The sequence below is a fragment of the Pan troglodytes genome, chromosome 8 (genome assembly GCF_028858775.2).
Source record: "Pan troglodytes isolate AG18354 chromosome 8, NHGRI_mPanTro3-v2.0_pri, whole genome shotgun sequence".
In the NCBI taxonomy this organism is placed as follows: Eukaryota; Metazoa; Chordata; class Mammalia; order Primates; family Hominidae; genus Pan; species Pan troglodytes.
The window spans coordinates 73487135-73502532 of record NC_072406.2 but is presented as its reverse complement, the minus strand read 5'-3'; the positions used below and the strand labels follow the sequence as shown (position 1 = coordinate 73502532).

General features: G+C 35.8%; 1 non-coding gene across 1 annotated transcript; it reads right to left on the bottom strand.

Moving 5' to 3' along the window:
• Positions 1-721: 721 nt before the first annotated feature.
• LOC112204671 (small nucleolar RNA SNORD55/SNORD39) lies at positions 722-795 on the bottom strand. Its single transcript, XR_002938340.1, has one exon. It is a non-coding gene; the product is annotated as a small nucleolar RNA SNORD55/SNORD39 (small nucleolar RNA).
• Between the last annotated feature and the right edge of the window lie 14603 nt (positions 796-15398).

Genomic DNA, 15398 nt, shown 5'->3' with positions numbered 1-15398 from the left:
CGTTGGCTATTTTTACTCTTCAACACATTAAATATTTTCATTCTACTCTCTTTTTGTTTCATGGCTTCTGAAGAGAAGTCTGATGTAGTTCTAATCTTTGCTTTTGTACAGGGAAGGTGTTTCCCATCCGCTCTGGTTTCTTTCATAGTTTTCTTTGTCATTGATTTCTTGAGATTTGAACCTGATATGCATAAGGGTTGATTTTTTCTTTTTTTTTTTTTTTGAGATGGAGTCTCGCTCTGATGCCCAGGCTGGAGTGCAGTGGCGCCATCTCGGCTCACTGCAGGCTCCACCCCCCGGGATTCACGCCATTCTCCTGCCTCGACTTCCCGGGTAGCTGGGACTACAGGCACCCGCCACCTCGCCCAGCTAAATTTTTGTATTTTTAGTAGAGATGGGATTTCACTGTGTTAGCCAAGATGGTCTCGATCTCCTGACCTTGTGATCTGCCCACCTCAACCTCCCAAAGTGCTGGGATTACAGGTGTGAGACACCGCGCCCAGCCAGGTTGATTTTTTTTGGTGCCTGTTGTTTGGAGGTGTTAACTTTGAGAAATTCTCAATCAATATTATTTCAAATATCTCACTGGGTTCCCTTTCTCTTTGTCTTCATCTTCTGGTATTCTTATTATATATGTTACACCTTTTGTAATTGTTTTACAGTTCTTAGATATTCTGTTCTGTATTTTTCATTTTTTGCTCCATGCATTTTTTTTCACATATGTGACTCTTCAAAGTTCACCTCTTCACTGCACACTGAGGAGTCTGCAGCATTACCAAGGTGTCATGATACACTGCATTTCAGTTTTGGAGGTTTTGATTGACTTCTTCAAGCTCACTGATTTTTTTTTCTCAGCTGTGTTCAGTGTACTAATGAGCCCATTGAAGGTATTTTTTAATTCTGTTAAAGTGTTTTTTATTTCTAGTATTTCTTTTTTCATTCTTCCTGATATTTTAACAATATTGAGTTTCCATCTCTTTGCTTACATTACCCATCTATTCATGAATATTGTCTGCTTTTTTCAGTAGAATGCCTAGCATATTAATTGTAGTTTTTTTTTTTTTTTTTGATGGAGTTCCGCTCTTGTTGCCAGCCTGAAGTGCAATGGCGTGATCTCAGCTCACTGCAGTCTCCACCCTCTGGGTTCAAGTGATTCTCCTGCCTCAGCCTCCTGAGTAGCTGGGATCACAGGAGCCCACCACCATGCCCAGCTAATTTTTTGTATTTTCAGTAGAGACGGGGTTTCACTATGTTAGCCAGGCTGATCTTGAACTCCTGACCTCAGGTGATCCACCTGCCTCGGCCTCCCAAAGTGCTGGAATTACAGGCATGAGCCACTGCACCTGGCCCTAATTATAGTTATTTTAAATTACTGGTTCAATAATTTGAATTTGAATACCTCTACCACATCTCAGTCTTGTTTCAATGCTTGCTCAGTCTCTTCAAACTGTCTTTTTTGTCTTTTAGTATGTCTTGTAATTTTTTGAAAGCAAGATATGATGTATTGGGTAAAATAAACTGAACTAAGTAGGCATTTAGTGTGAGGCTTTATGTTTATATGGCTTGGGCTTAGATTGCGTTTATTGTTTGCTATGGCTGTAGATGTCAAATGCAAAAATTTTCTCTGATGTACTGTTTTTGTCTCCCTATTGTTTTGAGGCTTTTCTAGAGATTTCCTCTTAAATAAGTTCTGAGACATAGTTACATTACAGTTTTATTACACAAAAGACCTATTAATGTGTTTTTAACATGTGGGGAAAGGTAAGGTATTCTATCATCCTATAATTTGGTCTCATTTTTTTAGTTTGCTTGTACCCCCAAGCTGTGACATTCACAAATGCTTTTTAATAACGTTTTGTTTTGTTTTACTCTTTGGTGAAACGGGAAGGCTAGTAGGAACTGGGTGTTTCCCTTCTCTTGGGTCAATTAGGCCCTAGTAAAACCCCAGTTAGCTAGACTGTGGTAAAATACTTTCTCTTGAAGGCAGAGCTTGTTAAGAAAAACAAAATTTTCTGGGCATATTCCAAAATGTCTGCTTTTTCCTCCCTCCTGCTGAAACACAAGGAGATTTTTCTCTAATCTTCACTGTGAGAATTTGTAGGGATCTTAGAAGTAAAATTCACATAAGTGTGTGTCCCCCTCCCCAAGACTACTCTCTCTATCTGGAATGTTTAACTCTTACACTCACCCATACTGAGCCTCTAGCAATTTATCAATTACAATTTAAGTTTCCCTACCCCAATACTGATTGCCACTAAGGTTTCTGCTCCTGGGCTTCTGCTGCAGTAAGTTGTGATCTTCTAATTTGGTGACCAGTGGGTTGTCCTGTGGCATCAATTCTCTTATGGATTTAAAAAGAGTTGCTGATTTTAAGTTTGTTCAATATTTCTCTTGTTGTGAGGATGGGAGTGACAACTTTCAAGCTCTTTACCTTTCAGACTAAAAACCAGATGTCTCTTGACTCATTTTTATCCTGGCTATGTATTCAAATTTTCTGCTTCTTAGTATACTTAGTGATTTTTTATTGGATCCTGGATGTTGTGATTTTATTTTGTAGAATTCTGAATTCTGTTATATTTCTTTAAATAATGTTTACTGTGTTCCCACAGGTAATTAGACAATTTGCACATCAATTTGATCCTTTTGAGTCTTGAGTTTAACCATTTTCATAGAGTATAGACTAGCTTTTCCTTTAGGAGTCTTTGATGAACTGTGTAATCATTCAGGTTTCTTCATGAGGCTTTGGAATTTACATGATGCCAAATCCTGTATAAATTCTGGGAATTGGCTGGGCATGGTAGCTCATGCCTGTAATCCCAGCACTTTGGGAGGCAAAAATAGGCAGACTGCTTGAGCCCAGTAGTTCGATACCAGCCTGGGCAACATGCCAAAGGCCTATCTTTATACAAAATACAAAAAATTAACTAGGCATGGTGATGCATGCCTATAGTCCTAGCTACTCAGGAAGCTGAGGTGGGAGGATCACCTGAGGCAGGGGAGGGTGAGACTGCAGTGAACTGTAATCATACCACTGCGCTCCAGCTTGGGTGACAGAATGAGACTCCATCTCAAAAAAACAAAATCTGGGAATCATTTGGTTTGCACCCCCTGCCCTCCCATCCTACTAAATTTTCTTTTCTCAGAAGTTGTTCTTTGTCCAACTTTGTGTCACTCTTGCATGTGCAGATTGGTATTTAGTCAAAGACTCAAGGACAGACATACACATATTTCTGGAGCTATTTCTCTGCATATGTCCCTTTCTTAGTAATCTGCCTTTCAAATTATAGCCACCTCACCATTTCTGGTTTCCAAATGCTGTATCTCCAAATCCACAAGGCTTCTAGACTATGTTTGGATTCCCCCTCCCTGTGCCATAGTTTTAAATGCCTCCAGGCATAAAGCCAGGGCAACTGTTGAGCTCACTTTATTTGTTTACCTTCTTTCAGAAATCACAGCCCTGAACTGTCTGTTGTATAATGATGGAAGACAATTGTTTCATATATTTTGTCCTGTTTTCTAGTTGTTAACAGTAGGAGGATATATCTGGACCCTTTTACTCTTTCATGGAAGGCAACCTTTCTTCAAGGAGTGATTGGCATCAGGGAAGTCCATTCTTTCCAGAGCAATTCCCACTAGGTCTCACAGAAATTAGGCCTTATTATCTGCCTCTCTTCATTCCTTGACATTAGCACAATAGACAACATCAATATATTTTGAAAAGCCTGGTTTATTCATTCTGGAAAACACCATATGTGATACTTCTACAAAACAGTCAAAAGTTGAGCTTTAGAAATTTCAATCCAATTCATTTCAAGATCACATGAAAACATTGCCATGACACCTTCAATCTCCTGGGTCTTTTTGACCTCTGCCCCAATTATGGAAAAAGAATTCATGCCCATTATCCAAGTACAGTAAATATTTTTTGGAGATTAATCAATCTAAATGTTAACTTGGAAAATATATTTTTCCTAAGGGAAACATAATACAATAGGATGAAATGCCAACTAAAATAAAAATAGCTTTCTACAATATTATGGAGAACTGTTCAGCTTTTGGATCCACATTTTCTTGAATCTCTCTGTTTTCAAATTTGCTTTATCTTTGAAAAACTTCAAGGTTTATCAAAGTGGTCTTTCAGTGCAGAGAACATCTGCATAATGACTTTATGTTCACAAATCATATAAAAGGAGAATCAGAGAAAAGCCTGAAGCTTTTAAGTATAGTTCTTTCCAGTGTATGACATCTCCAACAAAGTTTTAGAGATTCACAGGACTTATTCTAAGCCCTAGGTTAAATCACATTTTTTCCCTCTGCCTCCAGCAGTCTTTTTAAAAAGGAATCTTTTCAAAGAAAGTGGCCAAAGAAGGAGTGTCCAATTATGAGATGAAGGCACACAAGGATTTCTTCCCCTCTTTCAAGATTTTTCGTTCTTTCTCTTATTTGGTTAAGAGGCATATAGATTACCTCAATCTAATCCTGCCACCATGTAATCAAGGTTCTGGGTCAAGTAAAGATGCATGAAATTGAGCAAATTATCAGATCTCCCTTTCTCATGTATGAAATAATAGTATCACATAGCTCACAGGGCTGTTTTGAAGACCAGGTAATTTTTTTTAAAGAGACAAAAAAATAAATATATCTCTTTGCTTTTTTATAATGCTCCCAATTTAGTGTTATTGAATTTTATAATCATATATTCTTTGCATGTATGTGTTCTAAAACCACGTAAAAAAAGTGTATCAGAAAACTATTTCAGTTTAAAGGTTTTTGAAATTTTAAAGTCTTTCTGATATGGGATAGATTTTTTTGCTTAAAAAGTCCTCTGGTGAGAGAACTACATATGGTCAGGCCTATATGTGCAGAGAAGAATAGACTTAACAGTTTTGCTGTGATCTTAAATTAGAGCTTGCTGGTGACTTCATGAAGATCAAAGTATGTTATTATGCAGAAGTATCAGTGGTCACCTCCTCCATGATCAATAATTCAGTTCTTCTCTGAGTAAAGAAAGAATGCTACTGAGTGTGAATCCACCATCAATTGCTTCTATCTCTTGATTACTTTGTCACCAAAAGACTGAAGGCAGAAAGCAGGGTTATGGTAGAAGCCTTGAACATGACACCTGATGGTTCCTGCCTCCTGGTATTCACATTCTTGTCTAATCACCTCCCTTGAGCGTGGGTTTCATTTAGTGACCCACTTCTGATGAATAGAATATGGTAGGAGTGACAAGATGTCATTTTCAAGGTTATAAAAGACTATCACTTCTATCTCAGGCTCGTCCTCTCTTTCTCTCTCTCTCTCTCTCTCTCTCTCTCTGTCTCTCTCTCCCTCCCTTCCTCTCTTTCTCTCTCATCATTTATCCTGGAGGAAGCCAGTAGCCCTTTGGCGAGGACAAAGTTGCCAGAACCTGAGGCCCACCAACAAACATGTGGATGAGCTTGAAAGTGCATCTTCCTCCATTTGATTCTTTGGATGAGACTACATCTTGTTCTAACCTAACATGATATCTTCAGCCAGAGGCTCTCAGCTAAGCCATGTAAGCCAAGTTTGGATTCTTGGACCACAACTGTGAGATAATAAATTTTGTTGTTTTAGACTGTTACATTTTGAGGTCATTTGTTAGGCAGCAATAGGTAACTAGTACAAGGATCTACATGATTTTATGAAAAAACCAAACTAAAAAAACAAAAATGGTCTTATTAGTCTTTGACTCTTCTATAGGTCAGAAAACTTGGGTGTTAGTTCTGCCTCCATCTCTAACCAGTTGGGGGGCCAATCTCATCTTCTTTCTGGGCTTCTGTTTCTCCATTTTTAAAATAAGGGATTATATTAGCTTATTTTCGTAGCATATAGTTTTATATTTCTTTTAGGATCTATACAGTGTAAGTAATCTTTCTCTTACTCTCTGTCTCTTTCTGTCTCTGTCTCTCTTTCTGTGTGTGTATGTCTGTATAAATATAAAAACTGTGTGTATATAAATATAAAAACTACAAAACTCTGATGAAGAATACATAGAAGACATAGATAGATAGATAGATAAATGATAGATAGATAGATATTCCATGTTTATGGGTAGGAAGACTCAATATTGTTAAGATTTCAGCCTTCCTAATTTGATCTACATATTCACCACAGTTCCAGTTAAGATCTGAACAAGTTATTTTGTGACTAGCCACAAATTAATTAGATGGTTTATGTGAAAAGGCAAAAGATTCAGAAGAACCAACACAATATTGTAAAAGGAAGAAGAACAAAGTTACCCATCTTTAAGATTTAGTACAAAGCTACAGTAATCCAGACAGTGTGATATTAGTGAACAACAGATAGATAGATCAATGAAACAGAGTAGAAGACCAGAAATAGACCCACACAAACATAGCCAACTGATTTTTGATAAAGGAGCAAAGACAATTCAATAGAGAAAGGATAGTCTTTTCAACAATGGTGTGAAATGACTAGACATCCATATGCAAAAAAAAGTTAATTTAGATTTTATACCTCTCTTAAAATGTAATTGAAAATGGAACATAGACCTAGATGTAAAATGCAAAACTGTGTGACTTCTAGAAGACAAAATCGAGTAAATCAAGCTGGCTTGGGCATGGTGATGACTTTTTAGATATAACAACAAAGGCACAATCCTTTGAAAAATAATTGATTACTTGAACTTTATTGAAATTAAAAACTTCTGCTCTTCAAATACATTGTTAAGAGAATGAACAGACAAGTGACAGACTGGCAGAAAATTTTTGCAAAATGCAAAGGAAAAAATGGAAAAAAAAAACACTGTTACCCAAAATAAGCAACTTTTAAAACTCAGCAATATAAAAAAATAAAACAACCCTTAAAAAATAGGCAAAAGATCTGAAAAGACACCTCACCAAAAAAGATATGCAGATGGCAAATAAGCTCAGCATCATATATCTTTAGGCAATTGCAAATTAAAACAATGAGACACCACCACACACCTATTAGAATAGCTACAATCCAAAACACTGCCAATACCAAATGTTGACAAGGGTATGAAGTAATAGGAACTCTCTCATTTGTTGCTGAATGCAAATGGTACAGCCACTTTGGAAGATAGTTTGGCAGTTTCTTACAAAGCTAAACATAATCTTAGCATATGATCTGGCAATCACGTTTCTTGGTTACCTAAATGAGTTGAAAACATGTCCACACAAAAATCTGCACTCAAATGTTTATTACAGCTTCATAATTGCCAAAATATGGAAGCAACTAAGACACTTTTCTGTAGGTGAATGGTTAAACTATGGTATATTCAGACAATAAAATATTATTCAGTGATAAAAAGAAATGAGATCTTAAGCCCTCAAAATACATGGAAAAACATTAAATGCATATTGCTAAGGGAAAGAAGCCAGTCTGAAAAAGCTACATACTCTATGATTCCAACTATGTGACATTCTGAAAAAGGCAACATTACAGAGATAGTAAAAAGATTAGTGGTTTTCAGAGGGCTAAGGAGAGGGAGGGAAGGAGGGATAAAAAGGAGAAGTACAGGTGATTTTTAGGGCAGTGAAAGCATTCTGTATGTACTGTGATGGTGAGTACATGAGATAAAACCCATAGACCTGTTCAACACAGAGAGAGTCCTAATATAACTATGAGATTTGGTTAAATAATCATGTACCAATATTTACTTATCATATACATTATAACAAATGCACCGCACTAATGCAAGATGTCAATAATAGGGGAAACTGTGGGGGCGGGGAAGTGTGGAGAAGAGGAAGTATTAATATATGGGAGCACTCTGTTTCTGGTCAAATTTCTGTAAAGCTAAAACTGCAGTGGCCTCCATAGTTATGGTAAAGTATCCTTGTTCTTCTTGATATCAGTAACAATCTTTAAGGTATTTGATATCTTCTAGGTATCTCAATACGTTTTATTATATGTGTGCTATGTTGGTTAAGAGGACTCAGAGGATAGAGTTGTTCAAACCTTGTCTTCAATATTTACTAGCAATAAATTGTTAGCAAAGTTACCAAACTCATAAACTCTGATTTTCTTATCTATACCATGGGGATAAAAGTGTGAGGTTTAAATGAGCTAATAATTATAAATCACAGAAAAAAATGTCTAGCACATAGTAGTCACTCAATAAATGTTGACTATTTTTTGGTTATATATCACTCCTTTGGCCTCTATGTGTGTCTCTCTGTTTTAATGCTCCAACCAGGAAACAGGTCTGTGTTTTAAATACTTTAACTACTTCAAAGTGCAAAACAAAAATCTTGTAGCTAAACAGTATGCCTTGCTTGTACTAGATGCTTAGTAAGTATCCATTGATAATGATTAAATGACTACAAAACAGAAAAATGGTTGAAGGGAAATAAGAAAGAGAATTTTTTCGAAATGATTTTCTATTTGACACATCAATAAAAATAATTCTATTTTTCACCAAGCTATCTGGAGAGATTTTCATCCACGCCTTTATCTCAAGAGGACTTTTTCTTCCTCAGTGTATTTATATATCAGCATTGAATGTCAGCTTGATTCTTCTCTTAATAACTTTAAAGCAGAACTAAAAAGACAAATCTCTCTCACAAAGAGAATGTACTCTCCAGGTCTTCCTGGATAGAACACAACAGCTGTGCCAACAAGTGAAGGGAGGAATGTTTAAAGGACAATTCTGAATTCTGGTTTGGAAGTGCCTTGTTTCATAGATCATTGATGGTGTAACATTTCATTGAACTAGATATTGACTACTAACAAAACCTAGGAAGCACAATGCAAGTAAAATGTATCTTCCTTAAACTCCAAAAATAGATGATCAAATTGAATACCTCTAAGTTGAAGATTGAACACAAGTATATCAATCACAGGATCCACCGATTTTTCTAGGCTATGGAAAGAATCCCATTCTTCCTTTTGAATGATGTAATACATTTATAAATAGAGATGTTTGGGTCACAATTTTTGAGTAGCATGAAAGAGAGAATGTCAATGACAAAGAACTCACTTCTCCCAACAATGTCCCTTTGAGTTTCCTTTCTTCAACAAAAGCATATGATTCATTGGTAAATAACTGCTTTATTTTTGATGTGCCATCCAAGGGACCAAGTTAATAATTGTAACTATAATAATAATAGCTGATGCTAATTATGTATTTTCTCATTGAATTCTCCATACCCTGCAGGGTAGATATTATTATTATCTTTCTTTTGCAGATAGAAAACTGAAGTTTAAGGAAGTAAAGTAAATTACACAAGGCCTAATAATCAAGTGATGAAACAGAGTTTGGATATATCTGGATTCATAGTCTGCTGCTCCTCTAGCTGCCTGGACCTCACCATAAAGTAATTATAGATTTAATTCTTTATTCTCTTCTTTCTCTTACCTCTAACCAAAACTTCACTATGCTGTGTCCTGTTGCCCCAAAATCTGATTGCTGATATGACAATGCATTTATCACAACTTATCCCAACTAAAATCTTAGCCAGTTAATTGTTGCTGCTCCACAAAAACATACTGTCTGATATTCAGGTTAAAAACATGAGAGCCTATAAATAGTACCAAGGGAATTTCAGAAATCTTGATTAATTATAGAGAGAAGTATCTTAGCTTTGAGAGGTGGAGAAGCCTCCCTTCACCATCCTCCCACCATACATGGAAGATACCTAAATGGTCTTTGCTGATTTTTAAAGATACCACCACACAATTTGGGAACCAATCGCCTATAGGTGCCTCTTCACATATGGCAAACAATATGAATGCTAATGACACTAATATAGATGCAGTAGTGCAAAGGCAGGAAAACTCATGTAGAAAGATCTACGATATGAACGTAATTGTCCAGATGGTTCTAGTCTAGTAAAATTGAATATTTATTTCTAGTAAAATTGAATATCTTAAAGTAGTATACTCCATAAGATGTCAACAAAAAGAAGATGGGAAGTGGTGTAATTACAAACTACGCTTGAAAAAATACAACTTATAGTAGTCCCCTCTTAGACACTAAAGAATATAAATGCCCTGACAGGTCCCACAGTAAATGAACAAATTAATCCTTGCTTGAGCCAGTGTTACCAAGTGTAATGTCTATTAACATTCTTAGGTATTAGGGTTCCATGGAGCACATTTTGGGAAACATGAATGTAATCACTGAAGAGAGTGGGGGAATAAAACTGAATAGTGATGGCTGCAGTCAAATCATAGAATGCAAATTACTTCCATTTGAAGTCCGGATTGAGTAGAGGGAAGTTCTTATGCATCATAGGCTACTAGCTGGAACATCCCCCAAAGCTCAATGGCTTCACACGAGAGAAGATGATTTACAACTCATGTGACAATTCAATGTGGTCATTTAAAGACATGGGTTTCTTCCATTTTGGGCCTCCAACATCCCCTAGAGGCCGAAAAGTCATCTTCTGGATTTTCAGCATGAGACAGAGAAAGAGAAGGAATAGAGGCTCTCACAGGAGGTTTTTGGTCCAAACTTGGAAGTGGTATCTATCACTTCTACTCACACTCTATGACCTAGAACTCAGTCACATGGCCATACTTAACCACAAGAAACCTGAGTAATGTAGCCTAATTGTGTGCCCCATGAGAAGAGAACACTGTGTAGACAATTATGACTACTTTCTGCTACAGATGGAATTGAAATCTGAGCTGAAGCCAGAAAAGTTTGGAGAAAACATTGGCCATAGAACCCAGGTAGGCTCTGTCCTTCAAATTGTCAAGCAAACTTTCCATGGGGATGAGAGCTATTCAGTTAACCTTGGGACTGAGAATCTTAGTTAATGAGCATCAACCTATTTTTCTGCCAACTTCAAAAAGAAACTGATTGTGCTTCCTAAATTACTGAATGAGAGAGCAAGGTCCCCTGGAGAAGAATAAACAATAAAGTTTCACCAGCATTTAAGGCTTCCTGTCCCTGTAAAACAATGCATTTTGGTCAGTTAAAAAAAAAAAAAAGCTTTTCTTATAATCCCAAGACCATAAAATAATAGGAAGAATATAACCATGTCACTTCATCCATTCAATGAGGAGCTCCCTTTTTGCCTTCTCGACAAATGACTTATTTAATATGCCAAGAATGTTTTATTCACATAGGAGGTTAAAAGAGATGTTACATAACTGGACCTTCAAGTGACTGGTAACTCACAATGACGCCCTACATTAGTTTGAAGATATGTCATACATTCAGGTCACAGCCTCTTCATATAGCTGGGCATGCATGCATAGTTATTATAAGACCTACTGATACAGGATGAGGTGCTTATGAATAAAATCTCCATTAATACAAATAGACACTGGTTCACCTGCAGAGGAAAGAAACGCTGTTAAAGCTCTACCAATTACCTGATAGAGCAAGGGACTAAGTATTGGAAAAGTCTTATTCATAAAATATGAAATTCAAGTATCACAGTGGCAATGCACTTGCTGAAGTTCTACGAATGCAGTGGTTAGTGGGTGTGTGATTGTTGACTTGGCAGGGAGGGAAAAAGCATGATTCTTGAGGCTCCAGCATTTCTCACCAATGGCAACATTTGTTGTTTCGAACATTTGTGGTTTTTAACATTTGTTGCCATTGGTGAGAAATACTGGAGCCTCAAGAACCAGGCTTCAGCCACTGCTCTACAGCTCTGGAGTGAAGATAGCTTCACTCTTGTTGTACAGGTAAGGAAATTGAGAGGCTTAGAGGCTTATCCAAGGGCACAGTAGAAAATGATGAATGCAGAGTTCAAACTTTGTCTTTGGAGTTCCAAAGCCTACTTTTTGCCTCCTACATCTTTCTGCCTGTCTTTTCTGAGTTGATTGAAAACTGTTCATAAAGAACTGTCCTAATTTCTGAACCATCTCCAACTAAAGATATTATTTCCTGAAATATGTCCATGAAAAGTGATTATATTTTGCTATCTGAAGGAATAGTTTTCTCTCAAGATATGGAACTTCTTCTTGCTAAAATATCAGATTTTGCCCAGACCTTGCCATTTTACTTTATTTAATTTAACTTTTATAAATGTGCATTTTCTGAAGATGTATTTTAAAATTCTCTCTGTTTTCTAAGCTGTATCATGGAGAATCAGGTTGAGAGAACCATATCAAACATCTAAACAGCTAGTTGAAAATGAATCTATCCTATGCCACATAAGATTCAATAAATATTTATAGAATAAAAGAATCACTGGGAACTTCATATGGCATTTGGAAAGTATCTGGAAAAACAGCAAAATCTTACCACTCTTTATTTCTCACCAGATTTCTGGTTGAGTGGTATCAAATAAGAATCAGTAGGAAATTCACTGATCTTAATAATAGGTGTTAACTTAGTTTAATAGCAGATAATATAGATAACAGTTTTTTTCTGGGTATACAAAAAAAATGTGACCACAAAATAATGAGACATTATTCATCCTTTGACTTAAGAGTTTCACACTGTGGGATCTAACCTAAAGGTATACTGTTGAAAATAGTATACCTTTTCACATCACACAGCTACTAATTGCATCACTATTTACAATAACAAAAAAATCATAAACAACTCAAATATTCCTCAATAAGGGACTGGATAAATCACATATAGTATATCCATATGATATGCAGCCATAAAAAGGAGCAAGTGATACTTGAATATACTTCCATGGAGTGATCTTTTTGACAAAAGCTAGATGGAAAGAAGTGCTGAACTATATTTATTATCAGTAAAGTATGTCTGTAAGAAATTAATGAATGGAAAAACAATTTCAGAAAAATTATTTAGTACCATTCATTTTTAAATTTCTGGAATATTCATTTGAAATCTTCATTTGAATTACTAATTCTCTGATAAAACTTACCATCTTTTTATCTGTTTTTCTTTATCATTCCCTCTATTTTCTTGAATGTATTAATTATGGTAATTTAAACTTTTTTTTAGCTAACTCTAATAACTGCATTATCTATGGATCTGTTTCTATTGTTTATGTTTTTTCTTGGTTTTAATCATGTGTCCTTGCTTTCTGGCATGTGTTTGGATTATTTTGAATGTTGCATATTCTATATTAAAAATATTTAGTAATTTCAGGAGATATCTTCCTTCAGAAAATATTCAGTCTCCTGCTAGATCAATACAGTGATGTCAAGTCACTTTAACCCAATCAGGGATGGTGCTGAGTCAAGGTTGAGATGAAACCCTGGAAATGCTCATTCCACATTTAGCAAGTATCCTGAAAGAAAAATTAGCCATGTACTTGAAAACCCTCCCCTGCCCACCACAAGTCCACACATACAAACTGGTGATATGCTTGAGATTCCCAGCAAGTCTATGCAAAAACTTTGCTTGTTCTCTGTTTTCCGGTAGTTGCTCCTTGTAGGTGAAAAGTTCACAGTTTCAGCTCCTGCCTAATGCCCAGAATTAACAAGTGTCCAAAGAATAAAAGCCACAGAGGTGGGCTCATCTCCTAGGGGGTTCCCCGCTCTGAAAACTTAGGTCCTCTAGTCTAAATGTCTGAGTGTGTCTCCTCTGTATTCTAAGAGATGATTTCTATATTTTATATAGCTTTCAGGGTGGTTTTTGGTGGGCAGAGTCCTTTTTCCTTGGCCTGCCTTTAGATCCTTCACACATATGTAAGTGGGAGCAGTATGACTAAACGTATGTAAGAGCTCATATTTATGTGTTTATTATTTATAATACACACTTGCAAATTTGTATTTTATATATAAATCATTTATTAACTTTATTTTTATTTTACAAGTATCTGGATAAAGTAGTAAATAAACATATAGTGACAAATAAATAAAAAGTTATATGAAAAGAAACCCACGAGATTGTTGATAATTATTTGGGTAGAAGTGATTAACATTGGAATAGAAGTTGCAGTGGGTGATTGATACAGTGAGAATCTTCAGATTTTTCCCTACATACTTGCAAGTTGTTTGAAATTTTTGAAGGTTGCATTTATTTGGTGATTAAAAACAATAAAAAATAGAAAAAGCTATATAAAATATTGGGGAAAGTTACACAAATTCTAAAGAAAAAGAGGCCGATGATACTAATAGAAAATAAAGTAGAATTCAAGTCAAGGACACTTCAATAAGGGAAAGCTAAATATCTTGTAGTGATGAAAAGTACACTCTAAAATGAATGCTGTAAATATAATGCACTCAATAACATGACATCTAAATACATAAACCAAAATGTAAAGATTATTTAACAAAATTTTAGTCATATTGGGAAATATGTACCCACCTCACTGTTTTCGATAGACTAAGGAAATAAGAAATAAAGGTACAAAGTAGGATTTAAATAAATCATCTGCTTAACAGCAATGATTTTACTTTTTGTTTTTCAAGAGAAGATAAACCCTCCTCTCACATGCACAAAAACATGCCAATATTGTCAAAATACCAGGCCAGAAAGAAACCTTAATAAATTCCCCAAAGTAGGAATTGTAGGCATCATTCTTTCTGATCAAAATGAAATAGTTTGATAAATTAACAGTAAAAAGCTAAACAAAAACTCATTAAACAAAATATTTTTTAAGTCTCCTGGACTTTGTCAAGAGAGCCCAGTGTCATTGTAGAATAATAATAGTCAAGAAAATATTGAAGAGAAATAATAAAAGAACTGCCAGTCCATATATTAATATACTAAAAAGCAAAAACAAAGCAATGTGATGTTCTTGTAGGAATATACAGACATACCAATTAAACAAAACTAAAAACTAGAGTCTAGTGTGTTTTAAAAATATTTTATTAGTATATTGGTTTCCACAAATAAACTAACATAAACTGGGTGGCTAAAACAACAAAAATTTGTTGTTTCACAGTTCTGGAGGTCAGAAATTAAAAATCAAGGTATCATTAGGGCCATTTTTTCTCTGGAAGCTCTAGGGAAGGATACATCTTTGCCTCTTCCTAGCTTCTGGTAGTTATCAACAATCCTTGGGGATCACTGGCTTGTAAATGTGTCATTCCAATTTCTGCCTCCATAGCGGATGGCATTCTCCCTGTGTCTGTGCCCGAATTTCCCTCTTCTTATAAGGACACTAGTCATTGGGTTAGGGCCCACTGTAATGCAGTATGACTCCTTTTCAACTTGATTATATCTGCAAGGACTCTATTTTCAAAAATGATCATATTCACAAGTTCCAGGTGAACATAAATTTCGGGAGAACACAATTCAACCCAGTACACTTAGTCAACGTGCTTCTTAAATTCAAACAAAGGAAACTTAATTCTAGTTAACATGAATAAGAAAGTGAAATTTACCATAAGGCCACTCTCCTGCATCCAAAAACAGAGACTTCACAGTGGCTGGAATCAGGAAGTGTCAAGAATTTTCTGAGTCATTCTCACTCTGTCTCCATGCTCTGAGCTTCTTATCACTGTCTTTCTGTGCACATCTGCTTTGTTCTTTTCCCTTTGCAGATCTGCCCCTCCAT